This window comes from Nyctereutes procyonoides, unplaced genomic scaffold, assembly GCF_905146905.1.
Source record: "Nyctereutes procyonoides isolate TBG_1078 unplaced genomic scaffold, NYPRO_anot_genome, whole genome shotgun sequence".
NCBI lineage: Eukaryota > Metazoa > Chordata > Mammalia > Carnivora > Canidae > Nyctereutes > Nyctereutes procyonoides.
The window spans coordinates 19,223,447-19,251,419 of NW_026575160.1; the positions used below are offsets into that span (position 1 = coordinate 19,223,447).

The 27,973-nt window shown below is 35.7% G+C and overlaps 1 protein-coding gene and 1 pseudogene across 4 annotated transcripts in view; one reads left to right on the forward strand and one right to left on the reverse strand.

Moving 5' to 3' along the window:
• Positions 1-27,973, forward strand: part of BBS9 (Bardet-Biedl syndrome 9) — a 430,791-nt gene that overhangs the window by 243,380 nt on the left and 159,438 nt on the right. The gene's annotated exons all lie outside the window — the stretch shown is intronic.
• Positions 805-1,104, reverse strand: LOC129502937 (60S ribosomal protein L36-like; annotated as a pseudogene).

Here is a 27,973-nt window from a genome sequence, read left to right on the forward strand (position 1 = left end):
AATTAGTCCTTTGAGATATACTCAGAAACAAGATGTTTCTAATATTACAATAAAACTATTAATGAACCCATTAGAAGGAAATGAAAATCTTATCTTTTTTGTGTCAGTGATGAGAGAAAAAATATGTAAGTGGCCTCATTATCTGTAATTGTATGAGTTTTCTTTCATTTATGTTATCTATCTTCCTGTTTAATGCTATCTAGCACAATTATTCCTTTTGTATTAGTTTTCTGTAAGTGGGGTTCTGAATGGTTTGAATTGTGAATTAACAATGATCACCATACTCTTAACCTCCTCTGTTTTTTCCTTCCCTTCTCTTTCTTTCTTTCTTTCTTTCTTTCTTTCTTTCTTTCTTTCTTTCTTTCTTTCTTTCTTTCTTTCTCTCAGTTAAGAAAAACAAAGCCAGAGAGATTATTTTATGATATTGCTTAACAAAATAAAGAGATGTATGGTCTTTATAGGATTATCTATGAACGTCTAAGTAGTTATATCAATACTGATATGTGTCCTTGTCTATTGATATCCAGAAGGCTAATAGTGCCCTAAGTGTTGTTTGAAAGTACCAAATGTATGTTGGCAAATTGAATTTAGATTAAAAAAAAAAAGTACCAAATGTAACCAAAGATAAATTGAGGTGATATATTTTTAAAAAGATAATTTGTGAGACTCAGCTGTATATTCAGGAACAAGGTAGTAATAGATAAAATTGATTTAATCCGATTAAAATAAATGAATTTTGAACACTGGACTTTATTTATTTTTTACTTTTTTTCAAATTCCAAAAAGCCTTTATTATACACAGATTCAGTCCTTCCTGGCTGCTGCTTCCCTCATGGCTGCCAGGACATTGCTCAGCTCCTCTCTCTTCCTCCTGGCACGGATGTGTGTCCCCACTCTTTTCGCAATGAATGTGAGGGTACTTTTGTCCTCAGAGACCTTGAATCCCCATGGCACTCTGCTCCTGTGGGGTGAAGCTGCACACCTCTCAGATCATGTCCTACCCAAACTTGGTGTGCTCCGTGAGGCACAGTATGCTGTCAGCAGAGGCTGCATCACATTGTGGCCCTTGCTGAGGCTCATAGCCCTAGGGTAGTGCAGAGCCATGGCTGCTTGCTGCTCCTCTGTGGCTCCTAAGGCAGAAGGAACATTGGACTGTAAGATATTTAAATATGTTGTAACTGTACTTGGGAATAATTAGAATGTTCTACAATAAAATCAGCAGATATGTAACTTCACTATTTTCCCTGATGGACTACCCTATATTGTTGTTTTTAGATTTTCTTTTATATGACTTCTAAATCTCTTTCAGAGAATTTCAGGAAAATCCAACCACCCTTCCTACTCAGATATTGATTCTTTACCCCCATCTAGGACTGGCTTCTAGTCAGCACTTAATATGCTTGTTTAGTCGATTCCTCATTTGGAATGATGGCCTCAAAGGCTATATTCTTAAATTTTTTAAATTTATTTATTTTTTATTTTTTATTTTTATTTATTTATGATAGGCACACAGTGAGAGAGAGAGAGAGAGGCAGAGACACAGGCAGAGGGAGAAGCAGGCTCCATGCACCGGGAGCCCGACGTGGGACTCGATCCTGGGCTCCCAGGATCGCGCCCTGGGCCAAAGGCAGGCGCCAAACTGCTGCGCCACCCAGGGATCCCCCAAAGGCTATATTCTTGAAGAGGTTTTTTTCTATGGAAGTGATAGATTTTTCATGGGCCATCTCTCTCTGCATTTTATCCCACTTTTGTGATACAAGGTGAAAGTATGTAAGAGGATCAGCTCTTGCTAGTTGAGGCCATGGACTCAAGGAAGCTCACAGGTCCTGGTCTTTATGATCTAATGTGTCAACTTCTTGTTTGACATATTAGATAAGACTAATCTTCCGAATGTAATTAACTGAATTTTTAATTTGTTTTTGTCCTATCCCATTCTGAGACTTTCAGGGGATCTCCTTTGTCTATCTGGTTGAGACTTCTCTCTCTGCATTCAAAGATCTCTGAAGAATGGGACCCAGCTCCTCCTAATCTTAACTCTCATTTCTGCAAGATATACATGCCAGTCAAGTTAACCTATTCTCTTAAAAAAAAAAACTTTTATTGGTGTATAATTTTCATACTACAAAATTCATCCATGGGAATCTACCATTTAATGAATGTATTCATAGAGTTGTGCAAATATCAGTTCCATATAGTTTTAGAACATTACCATTATCCTCTAAAACTCCCTTATGCCCATTTGTACTTAATCCCCCCTTCCACCCCTAACACCAAGAAACTACTAATCTACTTTTTGTCTAAGTTGGTCTTTTTTGGATATTTAATATAGTTAGAATTGTACAATAATTAGTCTTTTGGATCTGAGTCTGTTACCTAACATAATGTTGTTGAGGTTCATCCATGTTGTAGAATGTGTCAGCAGTTTGTTCCTTTTAATTGTTGAATAGTATCCCATTGTATGAATACACTACATTTTGTTTTTAATCAGTTGATAGGTGAATTGTTTTCATTTTTGACTAATAAATGATTAATGCTGCTGTGAACATTTATCATATATCGTTATGTGGATATATATTTTGTTTGTTCTTGGTAGATTATTGAGAGTAGACTTGCAGCACCATATGTAAATTTTTGTTTAACTTTTTATGTCATACTTTTTCCTCGTGTTGTATCATTTTCTATTTCCATCAGCAGTATATGAGGATTTCTTCCTCTTCTTCAAGATCAGTCCTTCACTTGACCTTTTTCATCTTCCACTAGTTTCTGGAATAATAACTTACTCATCATTTATTCTGACTGTTATATTTTTTATCTCTCCCTCTCTCTGTTCCTTCCTTATAGCCTATAGACGTGTTGAGGTTTATCCTGGCACAGATTTGCCTCCTGCAACTTTTCTTTGTACTTCTCTTCTACATGTAACCCATTCTTCCTTTTTTCCCTCTGCACACTTGTCTCATCAGAAAACTACTTTTCTACTTTATTCTCTCATTTTCCATTTCATTTATCTGTCCCCTTTATATTGTGTTAAAAAACCTGCATATATGAACTCTATTAACAAATTTTTAAGCATACAGAATAGTTTTGTTGACAGTATGTACATTGTGGTACAGAATATCTCTAGAACTTTTTCATTTTGCATGACTGAAATTCTACCCACTGCACCAGACCTCCCCTTTCCACCCCATTCTGCTTTTACTCTCGGCACCCACCATTTTACTTTCTGCTTCTATGAGTTTGATTACTTTAGATGTCTCATATAAGTGGAATCATGTAATATTTTTTCTTCTGTGATTGGCTTATTTCACTTAACATAATGTCCTCAAAGTTCATCCATGTTTTCACAAATGGCAGAATTTCCTTCTTTTTAATATGACATATGTTACATCATATAATACTATTACTATATATTATATACATATTTATACATATATACATACAATAATACTATATATTATATGCATATTTGCATATATTATATACAACCCCCCCACATTTTTTTTTAATTCCTCTGTTCACAGACATTTAGATTGTTTCCATATCTTGGGTACTGTGAATAATGCTGCAATGAAAATGGGAGTGCAGATATCTCTTTGAAATAATGATTTTGGCTCTTTTGGATAAATACTCAAGAGTGGGACCGCTGGATCATATTGTAGTTTTATTTTAAATCTTTTGAGGAGCCTCTATACTGTTTTCCATAATGGCTATACCATTTTTCATGCAACTAATAGTGTACAAGTGTTCCAGTTTCTCTACATCCTTGCCAACATTGATTTTTTTTTTGATAATGGCCCTCCTGATAGGTATTTATTATCAGATTGTAGGAGTTCTTTGTATCTTTTGAATATAGCCCCTTATTTATATATGTAATATGTGAATATTTTTTTCCATTCCATAGATTGCCTTTCACTCTGTTGATTATTTCCTTTGCTGTGCGGAAGCTTCTTCATTTGATATAGTCCTATTTTTGCTTTTGTTACCTATGCTATTGGTGTCCTATCCAGTAACTCACTGCCAGGTCCAATGTTATGAGCGATAATACATTGACTCTGCAGATCACTTTGGGTAGTATGGATATTTTGACAGTATTAAGTCTTTCACTCCATGAACATGGAACATCTTTACAATTATTTGTCTTTCATTATCCTTTCACTTTTAATATGGTTTTTGCCCCTGTTGCTGTTGCCTCTGACCTTCTTTTTTTTAATGTTTATTTATTTATGATAGTCACACAGAGAGAGAGAGAGACAGAGGCAGAGACACAGGCAGAGGGAGAAGCAGGCTCCATGTACCAGGAGCCCGACGTGGGATTTGATCCTGGGTCTCCAGGATCACGCCCTGGGCCAAAGGCAGGCGCTAAACCGCTGTGCCACCCAGGGATCCCTGCCTCTGACCTTCTGATTGCCAAATCCATTAAATATTATTTTGGTTATAATATTACACAGTCTTTTAAAAATTTATATTTATTTATTTGAGAGAGAGAGTGTGAATGAGAGAGCACAAGCAGGGGGAGGGGCAGAGAGAGAGAAAAAGAGAATCCCAAGCAGACTTCCCACTAAGTGTGGAGTGCCACTCAGGGCTTGTTCTCAAGACACTCATGACCTGAGCTGAAATCAAGGGTCAGGAGCTCAATTGGCTGAGCCACCCAGGCACCCCTCTACCATGTTTAATTTTGTCGTCCAATCATAACTTTTTTGAAAGCTTCCTTGGCTGTCTTAATATATAACCATTCTTACAACTGTTTTTTGCTGTCTTCATAGACTACTTTTCCTTATACCTTTAAATGTTGATGTATACCATTGACCTACTGCTCTTCTCTCTTAGCATGCTATGTCCAGATTATTTCCATATGATTCATATATTCCTTATGGGACATTTTGGTGTTTACTCATGTTTAAAATCCTATGTTAGGCACTGTGAGGGGATAGGTGATAAAAATTAACCAAAAATATCTCTACTTACTTCCATATTCAATGAACATATATTTCAACTAGGATATCCCATCTCATCATACAAAAAAATATGTTCATAACCCATTTAATTAATTGCATATACTACTGAGGGATCATGACTCATTGAGAAATATTGAGGATAGAGTAGAAAACAGGTCTGAAGACTGAGCCTAGTGGTCCTTCAATGTTTAAAGCCCATTAGGGATTGCTCGTCCCTGAAGTAACTGGTCTAGACAAAAAATACTATTTAAAATTATTTTACTTACTGTAAAATAATATATAATCTGACTTCTTTTTTTCCATTGGATTTTGGGATACTATTTTCTCTTTCTTTCTTTTCCTGATTTGTAATAGCCCTGCTGATTTCTAATTTACTAGTTCTAGAGGTTTAGCAGGTTACCAAGTTTGTTTGATATATATATATTAAGAACAGCGAGTGCTAAGCAGAGGCCTAAACTTCTTATTAGTGCTTTATGTAAATTTGTTTTAGGACATGGGTTTTATTTATGAATCTATTTTGGGACTTCAGGCATATTCTGCTTTTACTGTCTTCACTAACCCCTCATAAATTCTTTTTTTAAAGGTTTTCTTAAGTAATCTCTATACCTAACGTGGGGCTCAAACTTACAACCCCAAGATCGAGAGTCACATACTCTACCAACTGAGCCAGCTAGGCTCTCTCCTTCATAATTCTTCTTAATTATTTTGGATGGATGACATTACAAGAGGTCTAGATAGCTGGTATTTTACTGAATGTACATACTTCACATACATCTGTATACAGATGCACATTCTTTTAGTTTGTTATAAAGTTTTCACTCTTAGAAAATGAACTGAAAACAATTTCCAAAGTTAGACCTGGTATGATACTTCACTACTGCCATAATGATATTCTTTGCTGGTTCTGAATAAATGAATATTGTTTGCTCCAAAGTATTAGTCAGAAAAAAATGTGTGCTGTGATAACATAGCATTAATATGAAATTAGACATTTGATGTAGACACAAGATGCAAATACATTATAACAACCTAGAGCACAGGTATTTTTTCTATGCTAACCAAGTTTCCCACTCTTGAGAATTTCTTCTTCCATTTATGAAGAGTTCCTGCTGATTGACAATGAACTGAATCTTTTCTCCTTGAAGCTACTCTTACTTTGGAAATTTCCCTTGAAGTAAAGGAGCCAGGTACATAAATAATCTGGCTCAGAAAATCTGAATAGCTTTTAAGCTTCAGGCAAGCTAAAGGCAATATTTGATGATGAAGCTGTGTTTTGTTTGTAATTTTTGAGTTGGGTGAAGTGATACAGAGAGTGCCTTTGACATTTGTACCATTTAGGTAGTTCAGAACATCATATTTAAAAGAAGACTTGCGTTGGCACATTTTTAATTTAGAAAAGAAGATAAAATTATGTAGGAGGTTAAATTTGGGTTGTGCACATGTAGAAGTGAACCACAGAAAAATTTAGAATTTTCTTTTTTCCCCACCTCATATACCTCAAGTATAATGCAGGCCCTATGTATACATAAGGGAATAATTAAATACAGAAATGGAGCCTACTTGTTAGCCAGAAAGGATGCCTGGAACATGTGGATAAGCTTGGATATTTGTCTAATGTTAATTGGAATATTGGTTTTCAGTTGAAGATGCCAAATCTTCAGAAAAGTAATTGGATTTAGCTTCCTATTTAGCAAACTACTTCAAATCCCTGAAGTATCCCACATCCGAAACTAATTTTCCTTGATTGTATCAAGTTTAGTCATGAACAGAACAAGGGTTGACATAGTTTTTTAATATTTAAAATATTTCTTGACAAGGTTTCAACACTCTTGCTTGTCCACAAACCTTGTTAGGTTCACTAACGACAGATGAAATCTTAGGTTCTATGGAACCAGTTTTACAACTTTGCAAAACTGTCTTCTTAAAATAAGCGAATTTATTCCTTTTTCCTATACATTTAGGCTTAAACTCAAGTTTTAATCAGATTTCAAGAAACAACACAAAAATGATATATCTCTTACTGCTTTTTATGTAAATGTATATGTGTGCTTAATATAGCTCCTTTAGATTCAACCTAGGAAATGTATTTTGTGGTGATTCTTAAGTCTTGAAAGTGTTATCCAGACTACAAATGTTTAATGTGTGTCAAAATATTTTAAAATAGTTTTAAAAACTTAAGAAAGAATAGGGTATTTTATTGAAATTCAGGGATTAAAAGATTAAGATATTACTCTATCAAATATTTATTGAGCAACTATTTATCAATTTGTGATTGGAAAAGTTATATAAAACTGTTTATGATATGACTGATAACTGCAAGGAACATGACTTTCCTATAGTGATGATAATTATAAAGATAGACAAATATTACCTTTTAGTCTGGTCTTCTGCCATTGAAGATGATAAGTATTCAAAAAGATACAGTGGTTCTTAAGTGAACTATGAGCAGATGTGTCATATATAATTTTTTAGTTAAAATGTTTTAGATGAAGATCATTGTACTTGATGTTAACAGTGACTAATAGGAGCTATAATAACTCAACAATAGATTATTTTAATTTTTTTGTATTAGGACCCATCTTGTTAGAAAAAATTTGTAGCCATGCTTCTATGTCATTTTTCTTACAGGACCTCAAAGTTATTTGGCAGACAAGTACTGTACATTTCAGTTGAAGTGGATTTTTCATCTGGTTTTAGTCTGTTTCCCGGATAAAAATAACTACCAGATCTAATGTTTACTCTTGTGCCCCATTGCCTAGCACAGAGCCTGGTGTGGCACATAGTAGGGCACAACACATTATTTTTTGAACTTGATGGTCCTGCCCCAATGGTAGTTAGGTAGCATTTCTTCAGGGAGCTTCTGAAATTTCCTCTGGGACCAGGATATTATTTTGCTAATGAGATATGTACTTTACAACTTGCATATTTAGACCTAACTCATTCCCACTCCTGGAGTTGAACAGTCATTGCAGGTACTATGGGCAATGCTTCTAATCCTCCTTTGCTATGATTATGTTTTAACTATTGAGTTGTTTGAGAACTCTGTTTTGTCACTGTGGAATTTTTATGATCTCTTTGTACTTAGAAAGCAATTATCATCTTGGAACAAGAATAGGCTCTGTCATCTTTCTGGTGTTAAGTAATGAGTGTTTGAAAGGTTTATGCTGTATATCATTTGAGGTAAGTTATTTTTTACATTCCAATTAGGTTTTACAGTTCTTTTTTAAATGTGTTTTTCATGAGCCTGAATCATAGATTCTGATGAGGTACTTTATTTTACCAGATTTTCATTTCTAGCTTGATAGTGTTCTCCTTGATTTTGGCTTTTATTCTTAAAATAAAAATTATTTACCATAAAGTCTTAAAAGCTGATGGCTGCAATGTTTAGTATAGTTTAATGGGATGCTAGGAAATAATTGGTTACCTAGTACCTAGGAAAAGAACCATGTTTTCACTATGAATTAGTTCTTCTGGATTCCTCATAGTCCACACTAGGTTATGAGCTAAATGACAGTTCCTTTAGCCTCCAATCAAGTACAGGTCCAGATACAATACAATATGTTTCAATAGTAAATGGAGGGAGAACCAGGCATTCCTATAACTCTCAGTGCCTGAGAAATCTTACAGGCTCACTTCTACTCTCAGCCATTATAACTTTCAGCTTTGTCAAGATGGAGAGTCCACTGGGACCATGAATGATGATTTAGTTAATCATTCCCTTAGTAAGATCTAGGTTGAGTTTAATTTTTTGTTTTGAATTTCTTTTTTTTTTCTAAATAAAAATTTATTTTCTTAAGACAGACTTCTATAATAGTAATTACCAGTTCAAAGAATAGGGACATTTTAAGGCTATAATCTAAATGACCAGGTAATTGCTAATTTTGTGAGTAGATAGTGCCATCAGCAGCATAGAATGTGCAAGAGGGATTCTTTAATTTTTCCCTGACGGTATCAGGATAACTATTTCATGAGCACCTTACAGGGAATCTGCAAAAGAATGTGTCTATATAGTCCTGTGCTAGACCACCCAGTCCAATTAAAGAGCAAAGAGTTGCATATGGAAACACACAGGGAATACTGTCACAAATAGCTAAAGAGAGGGGCTGGCCATTGGCTCTTTGCTTATAGTGAATTAAAAACCAAACCAAACCAAACCCAGCTTAAGTGAACTATGAGCATGTGTCATATATAATTTTTTAGTTAAAATGTTTTAGATGAAGATCATTGTACTTGATGCTAAAAGTGACTAATAGGAGCTATAATAACTCAACAATAGATTATTTTAATTTTTTTGTACTAGGACCCATCTTGTTAGAAAAAATTTGTAGCCATGCTTCAATGTCATTTTCCTTCATGGACTAAGAAGGAGGCAGAGCATGAGTGCCCCTGCAGTCTTCCCTTATTTGGGATTTAGATCAGTTAGTAGGAATTTTTCTGATTGTTTCAGGCCTACAAATATCCCTGTTTGTTAGGAGAGACAGGAGAGAAAGGGGAAAGTGACCTAAAAGGGGCAGGCAATGATTGGCTTTTGATTTGATTATATAGTGGAATGACTTTAAGTTATACCCACAAAGAAAACTTTTACAAAAATCTCTTTTAAAGCAATCAGAAATAATTTCATTTTATGTACCTTTTGAAAAAATTGTGTTAAATACCATTATGGTGGGGATCCCTGGGTGGCGCAGCAGTTTGGCGCCTGCCTTTGGCCCAGGGCGCGATCCTGGAGACCCGGGATCGAATCCCACGTCGGGCTCCCGGTGCATGGAGCCTGCTTCTCCCTCTGCCTGTGTCTCTGCCTCTCTCTCTCTCTCTGTATGACTATCGTAAATAAACAAAACAAAACAAAACAAAACAAAATACCATTATGGTGGAAAATTTGTAAAATTCAAAAAATGCAAAACACAAAAATTAAAATGAACGTAATTCCTTATGAACATTCTCTTTTTCTGTGTGTATACATTATTTTATTTTATTTTATTTTTTTAATTTTTTTTTTAGATTTATTTATTTATTCATTCAGAGAGAGAGGCAGAGAGAGAAGCGGGCTTCATGCAGGGAGCCCGACGTGGGACTCGATCCCAGGTCTCCAGGATCACGCCCTGGGCTATAGGCAGCGCTAAACCGCTGCGCCACTGGGGCTGCTCCTGGGGCTGCTCCTGTATACATTATTTTAAAAATCGGGAAGGCAGCCTGGGTGGCTCAGCCTTCAGCCCAGGGCCTGACCCTGGAGACCCGGGATCGAGTCCCAGGTCGGGCTCCCTGCATGGAGCCTGCTTCTCCCTCTGCCTGTGTCTCTGCCTCTCTGCCTCTCTCTCTCTCTCTCTCTCTCTCTCTCTCTCTGTGTGTGTGTGTGTGTGTCTCTCATGAATAAATAAATAAAATCTTTAAAAACAATTGGGATCATTGTATAAAAGATGTGCTTGTGGTCCTTTTTTAAAAATTTCATCTCAGGAATATTTTTCATGGTAGAAATGGTGTTTAAAGCATAGGACCCCCCCCCCCCCCCGTCAAATTCCCTCTTTCTTAGTGGTTTTATATAGTTTGTCTCTGAGCCTTGTTGTGGCATCTTCTTTTGCATGTGCTTTCTGAACTCCTGGGTCTAGTCCACAATGCTGTCTTAAACTTTTATTGAGAGTAGTATACTAACCCCCCATAAGTCTCTTATTTTCTACTAGTTTTTCTTTTCAAATGTATACTTGTTCAGTGCAATTTTGGCACATAATGGGCTAAAAGAGTCTTTTGAGGACTGTTCTGTGACATTAACACAATTTATAGTATTGTCTCTTTGGGGAAATTCCTCCTATGAGTTTAAATACCCTACCAATAAACACACTTTTGGAATGTTATAATTAATTTAAGTTGTATACTTCCCATTTTTAGGATTTCATATTCCTATATTTATGGCATTACAGTTGGCCTTAGTCATCTAGCTCAACCTTCTATTGGGTATAGAAACTCTTCTAATGCACTCTGTGATTGTACTAGCAAATAATTTTCATCTCCTATGCCAATTCTGAACAGTTGGTGGTGGCTGCCTAAAATGCTGACTTGAGAAGGATTCTGAGGTTTTATTCAGGCTCTAAGGCAAATGTTTCCATAACTGTTTAGCAGAGTCAGTCAAAGGGGTGGGGATTGGGAGTGTTTTAGTATATGCCTGACTATAAGAAAGATTTTCTGGCTGAACAGAATGGGTTTTCACTGTCAACCCTTAGAAAAAAGTCTCAGTATTTTCTCTTTCTGATGGCCAATCTTTCATTCAGCCAGGTTATTTAGAAACTTAACCAAAGGATTAAAGGACAGAAAAGAGAGCATGTAATGAAGAGGAGTGGAAATAGTGTTTCTGCTGACCTGTGTTCACTGTTTGAGCTTGGCCACTTTCTTTAGTTGACTGAGACTATCTGTGGCATATACAGCTACTAGGTTCTAGGTCCTGTAAAGGCAGGGGCCCTTTCTGTCTTGTTCACTCTGTCAAGCACATTGCCTGGCCTATGGTAGGTAACTCTAAGTTGATAGAGTGAATAAATCAATATTGCCCCTGACATCTTTGCAGGAAACTTAAGATTAGCTCTTAGTGCTCTTGAAAGTTATACAGTTTTGGTTCCTCTAGTGCCTAAAGTAGGTTTTTTCATTACAGATGGGTCAGCAGAAGGATGATGGATAAATTTTCACCCTTGATTATGAAGACTAAGAATTGATCATGTCCCCAACCCTCTCCTTTGGGAGACAGAGTATGTGGCCAGTGTGTCACAGTCCCTTCTTGCAGTGCAATTCTGAGGCTTGGGCACATAGTCCATACCTCTTTTGTCAAGCTTTGGAGCTAGGTCATGGAGGTCTTTTCACAGTTGAAACCATTTTTGCTCAATTTAATTGGATGAAAACAAAGGCTGGCCCCATGCCCTATGGTTATTGCTTTACAGTCAAGAGGCACAGATTGAATTCCAGGCTCCCCAGGTCCAGGACCGGAATGCTGTGGTGGTTCTGCCCCTGTGGAGAGAGCTGGGTTTAAAAGGATCTTGTAGCCACCTTTCTGGTTGACTTAATAGGGGAGAAGGTAACCCTGTAGGAGAAGCTTTTCCCAGTCTGGGGAAGTATTTAGAAGAAATTCTGGGAACATGTTAACAAAATTCCTTAGAGGTTTTTGATCTTTTCCTCTCTTTTAAAAAGAAACAACAAACAAAACATGCCAATCAGATGGCAGAGTCCAGAGTCTTTCATGTTACAATGTGTCCATTTACTACAGCATTTAGTAGGCCAATAATGCCTTTAGCTTGAAGTAGTTAACAAGCATACCTTGCAATGTTACTTTTATTTTTTGCTCCCTGTAGCACTTAGCAAAATCCCATTATGCAATTGGGTATTATTAAATGTTAAAAAGTTAATTTGTTCTGCATTCCATTAAAATTGCACTTTTTTTTCATGCGTATTGGTCCTTACATCTTGTTTGAAACCTATAATTTAAGCTCCCACTGTAGTAAAGTCTTAAGTAACCTTTTGCCCTTGTTACCTTAATTATTTCAGGAGGATTGTGACAATGGGCTAACTTTTTGTTAGCTAATGAAAATATCTGTTATTTAAAAAGCAAAATGTGGGCTTGGAGTTTTAGTTAAAATTGTACATCAATAATGAAATAAAATGTACTTTTTATTAAGGAAAATAGAGTGTAAAAGTGTTGCTTGCTTTATTTTTGAAATAACCATGCTTTGGCTAAGGCCAAACAATTGATCAAACATTGATAGAAATGAGTAGCTTATTTTCACTTAAAGTACTTAAAATATTTGCTTTTTAAATGTAATCATTTTCTTTCTTTTTTTTACAGCTTAATGTAATCATTTTCCAAATAAAGTCATTGCCACCTTATATTAATATGCTTAGTGATTATAATACAGTAACAAAATTCTGTGAAACTAGATCCTAATGGTGATGTGGCAAAAATATCTTTCATTATTTGATTCCAAATATGTTAAATAATTTTGGGGGAGTAATTTGTAGGGAATAAAAAAATAATTTTAGGGATTGAAATTTACTGAGACTGTGCTAAATATTTTTATAGCACTTGGTGTCTTATTTGGCTTCCTTTTATTTGATACACTAAACATGACCAGGTTTAGAGAGAAAATTAGTGACAATTGCAAGCTGTACTCAGCAGTTGAGAATCTCTGACATCTGAAGCCTTTATGATTAACTTGGAATTTTTTTAGCCTAGAGAATTAAGGTCCTATGCCCCCCCCCCCATAAAAGGAGGGGGTAGGCAGAGAAAGATATGAACAGATCCTGAGAATAATGGATTTTTGGAGTTTAAGAAAGTTTTAGAAATTATGTTTAGTTATGTCATTTCACAAAAGAATAAGAAAAAGTCAGTAACTCGTAACTCTTCAACGTATCAGAGATGGGACAAGAACTGCAGCCTCTGAGGCAGTTTGGTGAACTTGAAAGAGATTTTGGGTTGAAACAGACCTGAGTTTCAACCTTGACTTCACTGTTAACTACCTTTGTGACCATGGGCAGATTATTAAAACTCTCTGAGCCATAGTTTCCTCTTCTGTAAAATGGGGATAGTTTTCTGTTTTAGGGGCATTGAGTGATTTTATGAGATAATGGATTTGGAGGGCTGGTTCAGGTTTTGGCTCTTCTAAGTACTTAGTTGATGGGGCTCCTTTACCTTTATCAGGCTTGTGTTTCTTCCTACAACATGGGATTGTCTTAACAGCAGTTCATTTATGAAAAATAAGGTCCTGGTTGTTTTGGCTCTGAGGTCTAGGTTTGTTGCTGGCCCAGGACCAGACACTTGGGGGCACTAGTATACACTTGACTTTTGACCATGCCATTAGAAGATTTGGACAGGGATCCAGTCCAAGGCTGTTCCACACTTTTTGACTATGGCTTATGGACTCATGAATTTCTCCACTCTCATTTGATAATGCAGTAGAGAAATCTATAGAGAGGGAGATGATGCTGAGGAGGTTGCTTTTTCCCTTCTTCCTTCCTTCCCTTTCTCTCTCTCTCTCTCTCTCTCTCTCTCTCTCTCTCTCTCTCTCTCTCCTCTTTTTCTTTTTTTCAATAGAAATGTTCCATGGAAACTTTTCCTGTGAACCCTCATCAAGAGATTTATGCAGATTACAAAGTCAAAAGACGGGTCATCCCAGACTTTTCTTTCCAGGCAAAGAGGCCAAAACATAATTTTAGCAGGTATTAGTAAAAATTGAGAAGTATTTTGTGTATGCTGGGATTCTTGCCAACATCTGTGTTTGCAACTCCCAAGACAGGGCTAAGGTGAAAGTTTTTCCTTACTGCCCTCAGAAGATTGTTGAAACAAGCCTGCCACGGTTCTTTTCCATTGCATCTGTGTTACTGAGGCCTCTCTAGACAGTGTTTTGTGGAATCTCGGGCCAACACAAATTGATTTACTTTTCACCGAAAGAGCTTCATGCTGAATGTTGACTGCAGGTGCGTTTGAGGGGGGAAGAGGTAAAAGACTAAAAATGGGGATTGGTAGATAGACAAAGCAGGTGTAAATCATTTGACTATTTCCCAACAAACTGTAAAACTGCTTTAATTTGATAAGATTTTCTTTCTTTTCTCTCTCCTTTTAAAAGGTTTTATTTATTTATTCATGAGAGAGACACAGAGAGAGGCAGAGACATAGGCAGAGGGAGAAGCAGGCTCCCAATGGGGAGCCCGATGAGGGACTCCATCTCAGGACCTCAGGCTCATGACCCGAGCCAAAGACAGATGCTCAACCACTGAGCCACCCAGATGTCCTCCCCCCCCTTTTTTTCTTTTTAATTTAACAAATGATTTCAAATAATGTGAGTCCAGTTAGGTACATCTAGGGAATTTATAAGATTAAAGACAGATCCTTGCATTTGTTTAAAAGAGTTGAGAAAAGATCTCTCTTAGAGGGTACAAAATAAACACTTAACAATTTACCTCTAGGGCAGCTCCTGTAGCCCAGTGGTTTAGCCCTACCTTCAGCCCAGGGAGTGATCCTGGAGAACCCGGGATCGAGTCCCCCGTCAGGCTTCCTGCATGAAGCCTGGTTCTCCCTCTGTCTGTCTCTGCCTCCCCGTCTCGAATAAATAAATAAAATCTTTTAAAAAAGTTACCTTTAACATATCATAATCAACTATTGTATCTATGGCCACTTATTGATATGTGAGCATGGTGACCCTTGGTATATATGTTTGTAAACTCTATCCATTTTATTAGATAAGGAACATTCTCATTTATCCATAAAAACTTGTGAACCTCCATGAAGATATTTTAAACCAGATATAGCAAAGATCTGAACATTTTTTATTGATCATTTTGTGCGGAACACTAGAGAATGTTCCAGCAGAGTGCAGCAAAAGCCAGTTATTGCAAAATATACTCTTGTCTTAGTCTGGACTGTGGAGACAGAGGAATTTCAAACTCAAAAAAATGATGAAAACAAACAATAGAGATCCTTAAACAGTATCCTGCTCCCCCATCCTAAGTGTAGGCCCCAACCAAGAAAAACTTTCTCTAATTTACTCAACAATACTGATCTTGAAGAAAGGACATAGTGGTAGCTGAGGATAACCATAAAAACATGACCTAAAAGCATGGCCTAATTTTACTCTCTTTTTAAAAAATACAGATTTGGGGATCCCTGGGTGGCTCAGCGGTTTAGTGCCTGCCTTGGCCCAGGGCATGATCCTGGAGCCCCGGGATCGAGTCCCGCATTGGGCTCCCGGCATGGAGCCTGCTTCTCTTTCCGCCTGTGTCTCTGCTCCTCTCTCTCTCTTTCTATGTCTATCATGAATAAATAAATAAAATCTTAAAAAATAATAAAAATAAAAAATAAAAAATGCAGCTTTTTTTTTGTAGCTTTTTAGCCACCAGTCCTACATATCAATTCTTTGTCAGAAATTATAGGTAAGTAAAGAGAAGGAAATGAAAATAAAAATTATCCTAATTCTGCCACCCAGGAAGAAAGCATATTCTGAACTTAGTATATATCCTTTCAGATTTTGAAAGTGTTGTATTGTGTGTAAATATAAGTAAAAAATAGAAATATATAAAAATAGGGTCATAAGGTACAAGCTGTTTAGAAAGTTCCTTTTTCCTTGTAAAAATAAATCATTAACGTTCCATGTCAATATATGTAGTTATAGCTTCTACAGCCTATAATAAGTACAATTACTCTAGCTGCTAATTTCAGTAACATTTGTATGGTTTGCTTCTGCCTTTCAAAAAATGTGACATTCTGTTTTATAGTAACATGTAAGTCATTCATTTCACTTTGTGAATAAATATTATTCTGATGCAGACCACTGTATATTTGATGTGTACCACAAAGAATAAATATTTACTATTGCAGATTAGCTGCTTTTTCTTTCTCTTGGTGATTTACTTTAAGAAGCTTCTCGTTCTAACCTCTAGGCCATTTTTAGAGTGATATTTTTTACTAGAATGTGATTACATAGTGATATAGTACCTTAAATTTGGTAAGTTTTAAGGTATTGGTTAAATAGCAAAATAGATGCCCAACTTTTCTTGTTTCCTGTCTACCAAGTTCTTATTACTTTTGATTGTCCTACTTAAATTCCTACTTTAAAAGAAGAATATCTTATGTTCACAATATAGTTTTTCAAGAAGCATGAAAGATTGTATTTGGCTTAATGCAAAGAGAAAAGAGCTGATTACCAGAGAAAAAGAATGATCAAGTAAAAAAAATAACGAGTAAATGTGAACTATTCAGTTTATATATGAACACACCTATTTGAATTATGTCTATTCATATGAATATTTCTGAAGGAATCTGACTAGGAGAGAAGTCTGGGTGATCCGAGTCAAGGATCCTCCCATCACAAGCCAGTGCCACTTCCTCAACAGGTGAGGGCAGTGGTTGCAGTGAGTGCCTGGGATCCTGATACTTGCTGATGCAGTGAGATCAGCAAAATAGGGAGCAATAGCCAGGCTAGAGAGATTATGGAAGCCACTCACCGAGGGCCTGAGGGTTTAGCAGGCCTGGCTGTGGTATAAGACTGACTGCAAAAGTACAAGTGTGGATCTGGCTCCATTGCAGAGAACATCTGCCTCTGGTACTGGAGGTGGGATCAGCCCTGGGCCTGTAGGAACATAGAGGGAGAGGCATTCAGAGTCTGGGCTCATGGGCACACCCTGCTTCTGGTAGTTAGCAGGGACTAAGATTAAGGGGCTCTTTTATAGGGTATGTGAAGAATATATAAACAGAGAAAACAAAAGAAAACAGCAGAGAAATATCTTGCATTATTTTAGCAACACAGTTCAAAGTGGGTAAGCTTCAAAAATTGTAGCTGTCCTGGGAAATAAATTAAAGGGCTGGGGATAGTCACTTTACAAAAATGAGTATATCAGGACATTTAGAAACCATCTTTGGTTTGTGTTCTTACTTTAAAGCTGAAATGAAGGATTCTCCCAAGACTAGTAAGCCTCCCTTAAAAAAAATCTTGTAATTGGGGTAAGCAGGCACTAGGGGGCAGCCATGACTTGGTTAAAATTTCATGTCTGCATAATATTTTCTCTGCTGGGAAGGTTAAAAGGACCACTTTCCTTTCTTTTTGAATTAAAGCAGATAAAATAAAAAGAAAGTCAATAAGTGTCAATAAGTTTACAGAATTTAGAATTAATTTCTTGTCTTGGCATAACAGGTACATTCATTGACTTTTCAGCGGCTAAGTGGCTTTTTTTTTTTTTTTTGGCTTCAGCCTCTAGCACATCTGTCATTCTCTGACTTGACTTTACCTGATGATGACTTTCGTTTATCTAGAAAACTACACACATACACCATGAATATGTGTTGTTTTTATTTTAAAATTCTATCTCTCTGATTTTGTGCTTAAAGAACAAGTGGTGATAGCCAGAGGAACGGAAGATAACTGCTTGGTTTATCATTTCAAAAGAATAGAGAGAGGACTGCTCTGTTCTTCTAAAGAAGAGAACCCCCCCTTTTCCACAGTGCAGTTTTCTGCTGCCAGCTATATGCTATTTGAAACGTACAGTGACAGTCTTTCAGTAGTTCTAAAATTTGCCTAGAGTTGGATCTAGAGGAGATAGATATTTAGAAATACAGATTCCTGGGCCCTACTCTAGGTTCATTGGATTTTACGGAAAAAGGAATGATTTTTAAAAGGTTCCTAGGTGATTCTATGCCAAGTCCAGGAAAATGCCTGGCAAGTTTTCTTCCCGTAGCTTGTGAGAACTGCACTAGTGAGAGAATTCCTCAGAACTAGCTTCTCAAAAAGTTTAAAATATCAGAAACATGTATTTAGAAATATCTACAAATAGTACATGCAATATGGAGTTAAGCAGAGATTTTAACATAATTTTGTAAAAAAATTTAGTCTATAGACCACATTTTAATGAAATTTCTTATTTGGGAGTTTCTTCTTCACACAAATAGCTATAAAGTATAAGATTTTTTTAATTTTGGAAATGGAAATTTAATTTCTTGCTTAGCTTTAGTTGCTATTCAAGGAAGATTTAGAATGCCAGAGTAATAGAAGTCCCTTTTTATAACTTGACTTAGAGATCTGATCACTCTGAGAGTAACATGTGCAAGTGGATATTCACCATCATGTTTTGTGAAAAACAAAAATACCGTTTATGCTGTATTTGGTATAAAATTAATATTTTATAAATGTTCATTAATGTCTCTTCTAAACTGTGAAGTAAGGGGGGAAATCACATTCCAATTTACAGACAGGAAACCGAATAATGAGGACAAGCCTTTATTGAAGGATGTTCTAACATACTGTAAACACACAACACCAGATTATTTTGATTTCCATGTCATTTTGTTATGCAGCATTCTGATAGAATTGGAGAAGTTCTCCTTTTGCCCCACCCCATGTCTAAACTTAGAGACTGGTTATAGGTCCTAGATCTTACTTACCCAGTAATTTATCATTAATTAATTCAAAGTATGATGATAATACAAACAGGCACTCTTTTGAGAGACAGTCTGGCAGGTGATGGGTGTCTTATAGAAATGGGGAACTCAGTGGGAAAAATTAGAGAGGGAAACAAACCAAGAGAGACTCCTAACTCTGGCAAACAAACAAAGGATTGTGGAGAGGGAGGTTGGTGGAGGGATGGGGTAGCTGGGTGACAGGCATTGAGGAAGGCACTTGGTGAGATGAGCACTGGGTGCTGGCAAATTGAGTTTAAATTTAAAAAAAAAGAAATGGATGCCAGCTTGCCTGCCAGGTCTCCCCTCCTCCAAAGGCGCTGAATGAAAAGGTACTGTCATGAGGGCAGCTGGAAGAAGCAGGGCATTAGAAATCTCTTTTGGGACCTACACAAGCTAACTTGACATCACCTTCATGTTGAAGTACCAAGCAGGCTTCACTGTATTTTATTTTAGTGCTGAGCTTCAGATAACTAAGCCAATGTCTTCTGCCACTTGCTCATAAGATGCAGCTTGACCTTTCAGTGGCAACCCTGTTAAGAAGAAAGCACAGATACTTAAACTTTGAATTAGTTCTTCTAAACAAATGGGGATCTAGTTTTTTACATTAAAAGAAAACAAAAAGGAAGACTGGCTTTGAGTAACATTTATCAAATTTAGACTAAAATAAACTTAGAGGCTTATAAGGTTCAGTTTATGGAGTAAAATATTGGCATGAGGAGAATGGAAACATTGCATGTAGGAAAGTGTACGGTAGTAGAATTAGAGAAGGAAAAATCACTAGTCATGACCCGATGTTACTGCAGCCACACCAGCTTACTTATAATAGGAATTCAGTGTGTTATAACAAAGAGGGTTTTGTAAATGCACCATGATAAAATGGCTAATACTTATAATTGCTGCTATTTTTTGAGCACTCACTGTGTGCCAGCTAGTGCTAAGTACTTATATTATCTCAATTATTTTTAAGGGTTCTTTTGCACAGAGGGACTCTACAGGGTTTTTTGCTTGTTTGTTTTCAATAATTTAATACTTTAAAAAGGTATTTCTTTATGTAAACATTTCTCTGTGGGATTTGGGATTTTAGGAAATAAATGGGAAAATATTAGCTAACCTTATATAAGAGAGAATGATGATATTGGGCACATGGTATAAACTCTCCCTAAAGTTCCCGAATTGTGATCCAACGAATATTCCTTTGGGAGATATTTATAGGTGTTTTGTGAAAAGTGAGTTTTAAAACATTGCATTATATATCCTCCTGTTGGGGGTTCACTAAGTCACATTGGATTATTAGGCTCTGAGAAGTTCTGTTTTAAAGAAACTTAAAAAAGACCTGCCCTGTATTTAATATTTCCCTAATTTATTTAAGCACAGAACACTGTGTGTTGGGATTGGGGGACAGGCGTAATCCATGTGTGCCTGGTTGGTGTTAGGAGACAATTCTGCATGGTGTATTATGTTTCTGCATGTCTTGTGATCAGAGAGAGGCACTGCCTGCTTTTGCTCTGGACTATCTTTTAAGGATATTTTTACAAGGAATAGCCTTGGATGAGAGAGATAGTAGCTCCCTCCAGAGTAAGGCCATAGGTTATTTATTGTGTATTGTATAATAAAGATAACTATTCCTTCCATGTGTACTTACTGATGATTATAAGGGATTCAGGTTCCCTGAGCTCTGGGTTCTTCTGCTGTAACCCAACTCACCACATGTATAGATATCACCTTGGCCTTTTTTGTATTGCTCGTGGGAATTTGGGCTCCAGAAACTAGCACAGATGCTGACATGCTGGCTCTTGCTGTTGTTTTAAGTAATAAAATTCTTTGCCTGTGATTAGGAGTCTTGAATCTTCTGCACATATCCATGAAATGATGGCAGATTAATTTGTTAGTTTGTATATAGGGTAAAATCTTAGACCCTTCATGATTTTCCACAGTTAGGAAATATTGAAATCTGTCCTTAAAGGTAAATGGGTCTACTTTAGGCTGAATATCCTGGGGTGGATTGGGGTGGAATGGCTGAGGGTAGGCTACGAGGAAAGTTAAAAAATAGTTTCAACAGCATATGTCTCTAAAGTGCAAGCACCTTCCTAATGTTCTAGAATATTGAATCTCCTTGCAATTTTGCTCCTCTGAGACAATTCACCACAGTTCTTGTTGCTTTTCTTTTAAATTTTATTTACTAGACACTATCATATTTTGCTACTGTTCTTTTGTTGTATTTTGTTTTTGCTGGTGTAGAATTTGTATTTGTATAATGAAACACAATTAGTGGTGGGTCGTCAATACTGCAGCCCTTGTAGATTTAAGGAAATGAAGGAAATACACATTTATTGAGCACATATTGTATACCTGACCCTATGCCTGACATATTATGTGGGTTTTCTAATATAATCTTCCATATCATTCAGGATTTTGGTATTATTATATTCAATTTGTGTGTGAAAACATTTGGGGCTCTGTGAGGTGGTTGTTATAATTTTCAGAGCTAGCATATAATTTATAGAGCATTTACTGAATACCAGCTCTTATGATAAGCATAGGATATTTTCTTATTTCATCCTCATATGAACCTGAAATAGTTATTATTATCTTATCTTATACATAAGGAAACTGAGGGCCATAGAAGAAGTAATCTCACCCCTGTCACATAATTAGCAGAGCTATGATATGAATGCAGGTATGTATAGGAGTTTAATATCAGGTCACCCTTAACCCTTGACTTGAGGTTTTATGAAGATAATGGTACTGTATAGTTTGAGCTTAGGGTGACTATGTGGGTATAGTCCAAACTAGACATTTTGGAGAGGAAAGAGAGGCAAAATTAATAATTGCACCATGGCAGCAAGTATAAGCCTACATTGTCAATGGAAAAGCAGAGTGTGTGGTCGTTATACTATGCACAAAAGACACAAGTAAATACTGGGATAGGTTGCAGTTATATTTGCACTGCTGATTTTTGACAGCGTGGGATATTATCTTTTATTGAGCCAATATGTTGAATTCAAATAGTTTTAAATATTTTATTGTGCTTTCAAAAGTGTTTTATTGCCAAGGTAGACCCACCCTTATTGACAGTTCCAATATAGATAAAATGGATTACTGCATATCCTTTTCTCACACCTCAATGTTTTATGGGTTTCCAGAATTTAGTGCAGCCCAAAGTAGAGGGAGTATTTATTGCATTTTTAAAGCGGATCATGAGAGAATTACTTTCCCCTCTCTCCTACTCCCTCAAACTGAGGAACATGATTGACTTGGTTTTATAGGGTCCATATTTCTCCTTTAAATTAAACCCATCTGAGGATGGAAAACTGCAACCCTATCTTGTCCTCCCAGTGTCAACTGACAAAGGATAAAACTTTGTTTGCCTTGACAACATTTTCAGCGGGGGTTAAAACAAAGAGAGAATAGTACTTAATATACAGATCTATAATAACTATGGTAGTTTTCCTGTTGTGGCTTACACATAGGTGTTTCATTAGCCTCTACAGGGTATTAATTATAGTGGCTTTCAATTGATTTTTCTCTATTGCACTACTTGTTAGATTTTTTTGATATGAGTGTTAGGCTAGCTCTGTAAATATGTTTTGTACATTTTTTCCCATACTGAAGTATTTTTTTAAAGATTTTATTTATTTTAGAGAGTATGCACATGAGTGTGGGGAGGGTGCAGGGGGAGGGAGAAGGGGGGATAGAATCTCAAGCTGACTTTGCACTGAGCATGGAGCCTGACGTGGGGCTTGATCTTACCACCCTGATACCATGACCTGAGTTGAAACCAAGAGTCTAACACTTAACTGACTGAGCCATCCAGGTGCCTCAATACTGAAGTATTTTTTTAAAGGTATGAAATGATCCTCCTATCAAAGAAAGTATCTTTTGGAGATTAACATAAACTAGTATGTCAAAGATGAGGAGAAATGCTGGAAATAACTTGTTCACTTTGTTTAGCCCATAATTTCCCAAATTTAGATACTGAATGCTCGTGTGTGTGTGTGTGTGTATGTAGTAGCATCTATTAACTTTCTATAGGACACTGGAAGCACACTTTGGCATACATTTACATAAGTGTATTTCTCCTTTTTAAAGAAAATGCCACCTTTATTTGTTGTTATATCTCCTTTTCTTTACTAATTTTATGTTGCCTTCACCTGCTCACTTTTTTGGAGGGGAATAGTTTTTGCCTTGGGATTAAAAAAAAATTCAACCAGAACTATTATTTATCAATAATAATTCATTATGCTCTGAATCTCAATTTTCCTTTTTCTGCATACTGTGGTTTCTATTTTTCCTGTTTGCATCATTCATTTTTATTATTTAGAACACTAAAAGCAGTTAAGGCTATGAATTTGTCTTTGAGTACAGCTTTGCCAACTTACACATTTAACTGTAGTGATGATGCATTATGGCTTGGTGAAAATATAGGCTTAGGAGGCAGTAAGACATTTATTAGGATCTTGTCACTTATTATTTTAAGACCTTGAGCCTCAGTTTCTTCTATTGTAAAATGGGGCTATTAATACTTACCTTTTAGGTTTAAAAAAATGTAGTTAAATTTTGTCTGTAGAGTTCATAGCATAGTACCAATAAATGCCTATCTTTATTATCTATATAATTTTATAAATACTGTATAATTTCAATTTTGATTTCCCTTTGATAAGTAGTTATATGGTAGCTGTTTAGGAGAGTGATTTTACTTGCCAAATAGCAAAATTTAAAGCATACAGCTTTCTTAATTTTTAGTTGTTTTAGCTGACCAGAGCATTTGGCCAGTAAAATTTCACGTAGTTAAAAACTATATAAGCAAAGGATAGATCTAGCTTTTGGTGGAGATCACTTTTTTTTTGGGGGGGGGGGAGATCACTTTTAAAGGTCCATCTCTCTTTCTACTTAATCTGGTTTTCTTATTCAGAATCAGAGCCACATGTTTAGTAGAAATCACCTCTGATGTATGATGAGTCGACAAATATTCTTATTTTGCACTATTCTGTAACTGGGCCTCTTTTTGTGCTTTTAAGAGGATTAACATTGAAATACGAGAAAAGAGCAAATCAAGTACAACTTGCTAGCTTCTGGGTCAACCAGAGGGCCCCATAGGGTTACATTTGTTGTTAAGATCACCAAAGAAAAAATATTTTATGATATCCCCAAGAATCCCATTCTAGTTTGTCCATCACTTATGTCTGGAATGTTTTCTTAAGTTATTCTAAAAAATCTTTATTTTGCAGTATAATTCCATTATGATATGATTTTATAAATCTTGTTCCTTTTATGATAAACCAGGGAGGGTAGTGCTCCATGAAAAACTAGCTAATATCAAATTCAAGGGTATTCTTTTTGGTCATTATACCAAAGTATTAAACCAAAGTGTTAACTACTAAGATGACTTTATTTCTTTTCTTGTTTTATAAGAACTTAGCAGAAAAATGCTCTTTGTATATTTTATTATTTAAAATGGAGGATGATTTGAAATAAAAGTCTCATTTTTAACTAGGCCTATAAAAGAGTTACTATAGGCATCTCTAAGCAAGTTTTTATGATAAGCATGCTTTTCTTTTTTCCAAGATATTTTCCCTCATTTGTATCATATGTAGAACATGATGTCCTCTGAATTTCCCCTATAGGATTTGAGAGTTAAGGAGCTGTTTACCTGGTAGTATCCTCTTTTTTCATTCTCTCTTAAGGCCCTGAACTACTCTATAATTCAGACCCTCAGTTGAAAAGGAACTGACACATATGTGAATAAGAGAGGACTTATATATTCCTTGAGGCATGTTCCATCAATCACCTAGCCACTTTACCTAGAGACTGAAAACCTCATTATTTCCTTCAGAGCCATGTGCTAGAATGAATACCCTTGACTTAGGAATATAGATGATGTGTGCTACAATTAACATTTTTTGTATCTGTGTTATTTCTGTTCTTTGTTTTAACATACAGCATATAATTTTATATCAATTGCAGAGATGGACAGGTAAATTTTTGCATTTTCTGGCATCATGAGTCTTCTGTTAATGGGTACACATAGTTACATGAAAACACATGTGTATTAATCAATAATTTACCTACAGTGACAGTCATCTGCATAATGTCTTTCCTCTGATACATTATTGGTAGAACACAGTTTGGCAGTGAGAAAGCAACAGTTGTTACAGATTTTGCATTCCTTTGACAGAGTTGCAACAATTCTCCAATACCCTGGTCCAGTAGAGATATTAGATGGATTGCTATACTGTACTTGCATTTGAAATTTCTTCCTCTGTTTTTACTCTGAGCATTTATTTTCCATCATCTTATAACATTGTAACATCGATTGGTGCAAGTAATGTATTATTCATGTCATTCTGGTTTCATTCCATTAGTGCTATCAGCATCAGTATTCAGTCTAAAGAGATACAATTATGTCAAGAGCTCTGTGTGTCAGCTTGTCTTGGTTTTGCATTTCTTTCACATTCATAGAAGGGTCTTTATTTGTGTAGTGTATCTTTTTATTTTGTTGGTGCCAATTAGAATTGTGTAAGAAGCTAAAATAAGGTTACATAAATGTAACCTCAAATAATTTTTTAGTTTACAAATAATCATTGTACCAACTTTGGAAAAATTTAAAAACATATAAGGAGGAAAATAAAATCATCCGTAATCATCACCTTATTCAATTTTTTTTACATTATTCATGTATTGATCCAATGCCTTGCCTTCTCATCTTTTTTTTTTATTTTTTTATTATTATTATTTTTTAAATTTTATTTATTTATGATGGTCATCACAGAGAGAGAGAGAGAGAGGCAGAGACATAGGCAGAGGGAGAAGCAGGCTCCATGCACCGGGAGCCTGATGTGGGATTCGATCCTGGGTCTCCAGGATCGCGCCCTGGGCCAAAGGCAGGCGCCAAACCGCTGCGCCACCCAGGGATCCCCCTTTTTTTTTTTTTTTAAAGTTCGTGTTGTATATACAGTTTTGAATGCTGAGTTTTTCTTTAGCATTATATGTAATAACGTTTTGGAAAACTTGATTTTTGAGGTATTTATAATTGTTCATATTGTGTCATTTTCAAACACTCAATTTTTGAACATTTATATTTTTTGCATGGTTTTATTTTTATCAATAGGAGTGCATATCCTTGTTCATAAATCTTTGATCATATATCTCTGGAGTATTTCCTTAGGAAAGACTTCTAGAAGTAACATTATTGGGTCCAAAATGAAAACATTTAAAAAGCTCTTTATTCATGCTGCCAAACAACTTTCCAAAAACATTAAACCATTATCTCTTATTTGGTCAGAAAAATTATAGTCTTCCTTTTACTTATGTTGCTACAGTCATTTTTTTAAAGTTTTTAAAATTTATGTAACTAATTGCTATACCCAATGTGGGGTTCAAACTCTTGACCCTGACATCTGTAGTCACATGCTCTTCTGACTGAGCCAGCCAGGCAAGGCACCCCTCCTTAGTCATTTTTGATGTAAGGTTGTCTATCTCTGCTTTTCAGTAATATATTCATTAAAATAGATAAATCAGAACATTATTAGATTGCTAAAATAACCAATGATGGAGAGCTTCCTAATGCTAAAAGCTGCCTGACATTTTGGTGGACCATCTTTTCTTAGTATGTAACTTTTGATGACTTAAATTGCTAGATCCTGTGGCTAAATTGTATGAACAGAAATATGTTCAGCATTCAGACAGCTAACGACAGTTCTGTTCATCTGTTGTGGAAAAGTGAGAGCTGCTGTCTGCTGCTTCCTGAGAAGTCATCCATTGGTTTAAAAAAAACTTTACTTTGTTACTATTAATGACTGATGTAATATTCTTATGTTGATTGTATCAAATTTGAATCATTTAACATCTAACTTCAGATAATCATTGCTCAGAAAGTTAGTTCTTTAAGGATTATATAATTGACACTTATAATTACATAATTTATTTATTTATATTTTTTATTTTTTTAATTAATTTTATTGGTGTTCAATTAATTACATAATTTATAATTTCAAACTCTCATACTAGAAATAATGAATAAAAACAATTTTTAAGTCCAAATTATTAGGTCCACTGAAGTTATTTAAGATCTATTCATTTAAGACTCTGATCTGCTGCTAACTCATGATTTGCCATCATAGCTTTTTAAGTCCACCTTGATTACAGCATTTATGACATTGCATTGCAATCATTTGATTACACATCTGTGCTATTAACAAAGCTCTGAGCTGTTTAAGGGAAGATGGTCTGTCTTCTTTAGTGACACCCCTAAGTTTTAGTACATGTCCCTGGTGTGTTCCAACTGATCTTGAAATGACTTACACATGGAATACTATATAAAACAAGCATTAGTGGTCTGAGATCATTTTTGTGTGACTTGACTTGTAATTGTGGCATGATTTATTTTACATGAATTTTGGTGGTGATATTTGTACATGAGTAAGGAAATTTTAGTAGATGATTCAAAATATCAAAAATTTAATAAAGAACAGAGAAACAACCTATGGCTTTTATGTGTTGATTGGACTACCCTTCTGGAAGCCATCTTTCTCCATCACAGTCTTGTCTCTCCTTTAGGCCCATTTCCAACATTTAATTCTTGTCTAGAAGGATAATTAGAAACCACCTAATATAGCATCATTTTTTGTTGAGGTAAATTGAGTTAAGATAAACTGAAATTTGTTTTGGAATTACCCTTTCTAATGTCAGAGCAAGGCTTGCATGTTGTGACCTCTTAGTTTCCACTGAATTCTTCTTCCAAGCAGAGGCTTGAGCCTGTTCATTGAACAGGGCCAGGTGCTTTATAAGGTTAACTCCAGGGTATTTTGAATGGCTATACATGAATGTTTGTCAGACTATTAATATTAATTGCCAAATTTCAGAGAAACATCAGCATGGTTTTCTATGAGACTTCCAATTTCTTTGGGAAAATTCTTTTGAATTTCACATTAATTCTTTAGCTAGAAACACAGATTGATTTATATTGAGGATTACTATACACAAGAAATGACAGCTTTTTAGATAATGGTGTTCATATGTTTTTGGTGTATCTTAAGGAATTACTTTTGTACTTTAACCAGTAATTCATCCCGTATTTTTATGCTGGCAGTGGTTTCCATTTCTGAAG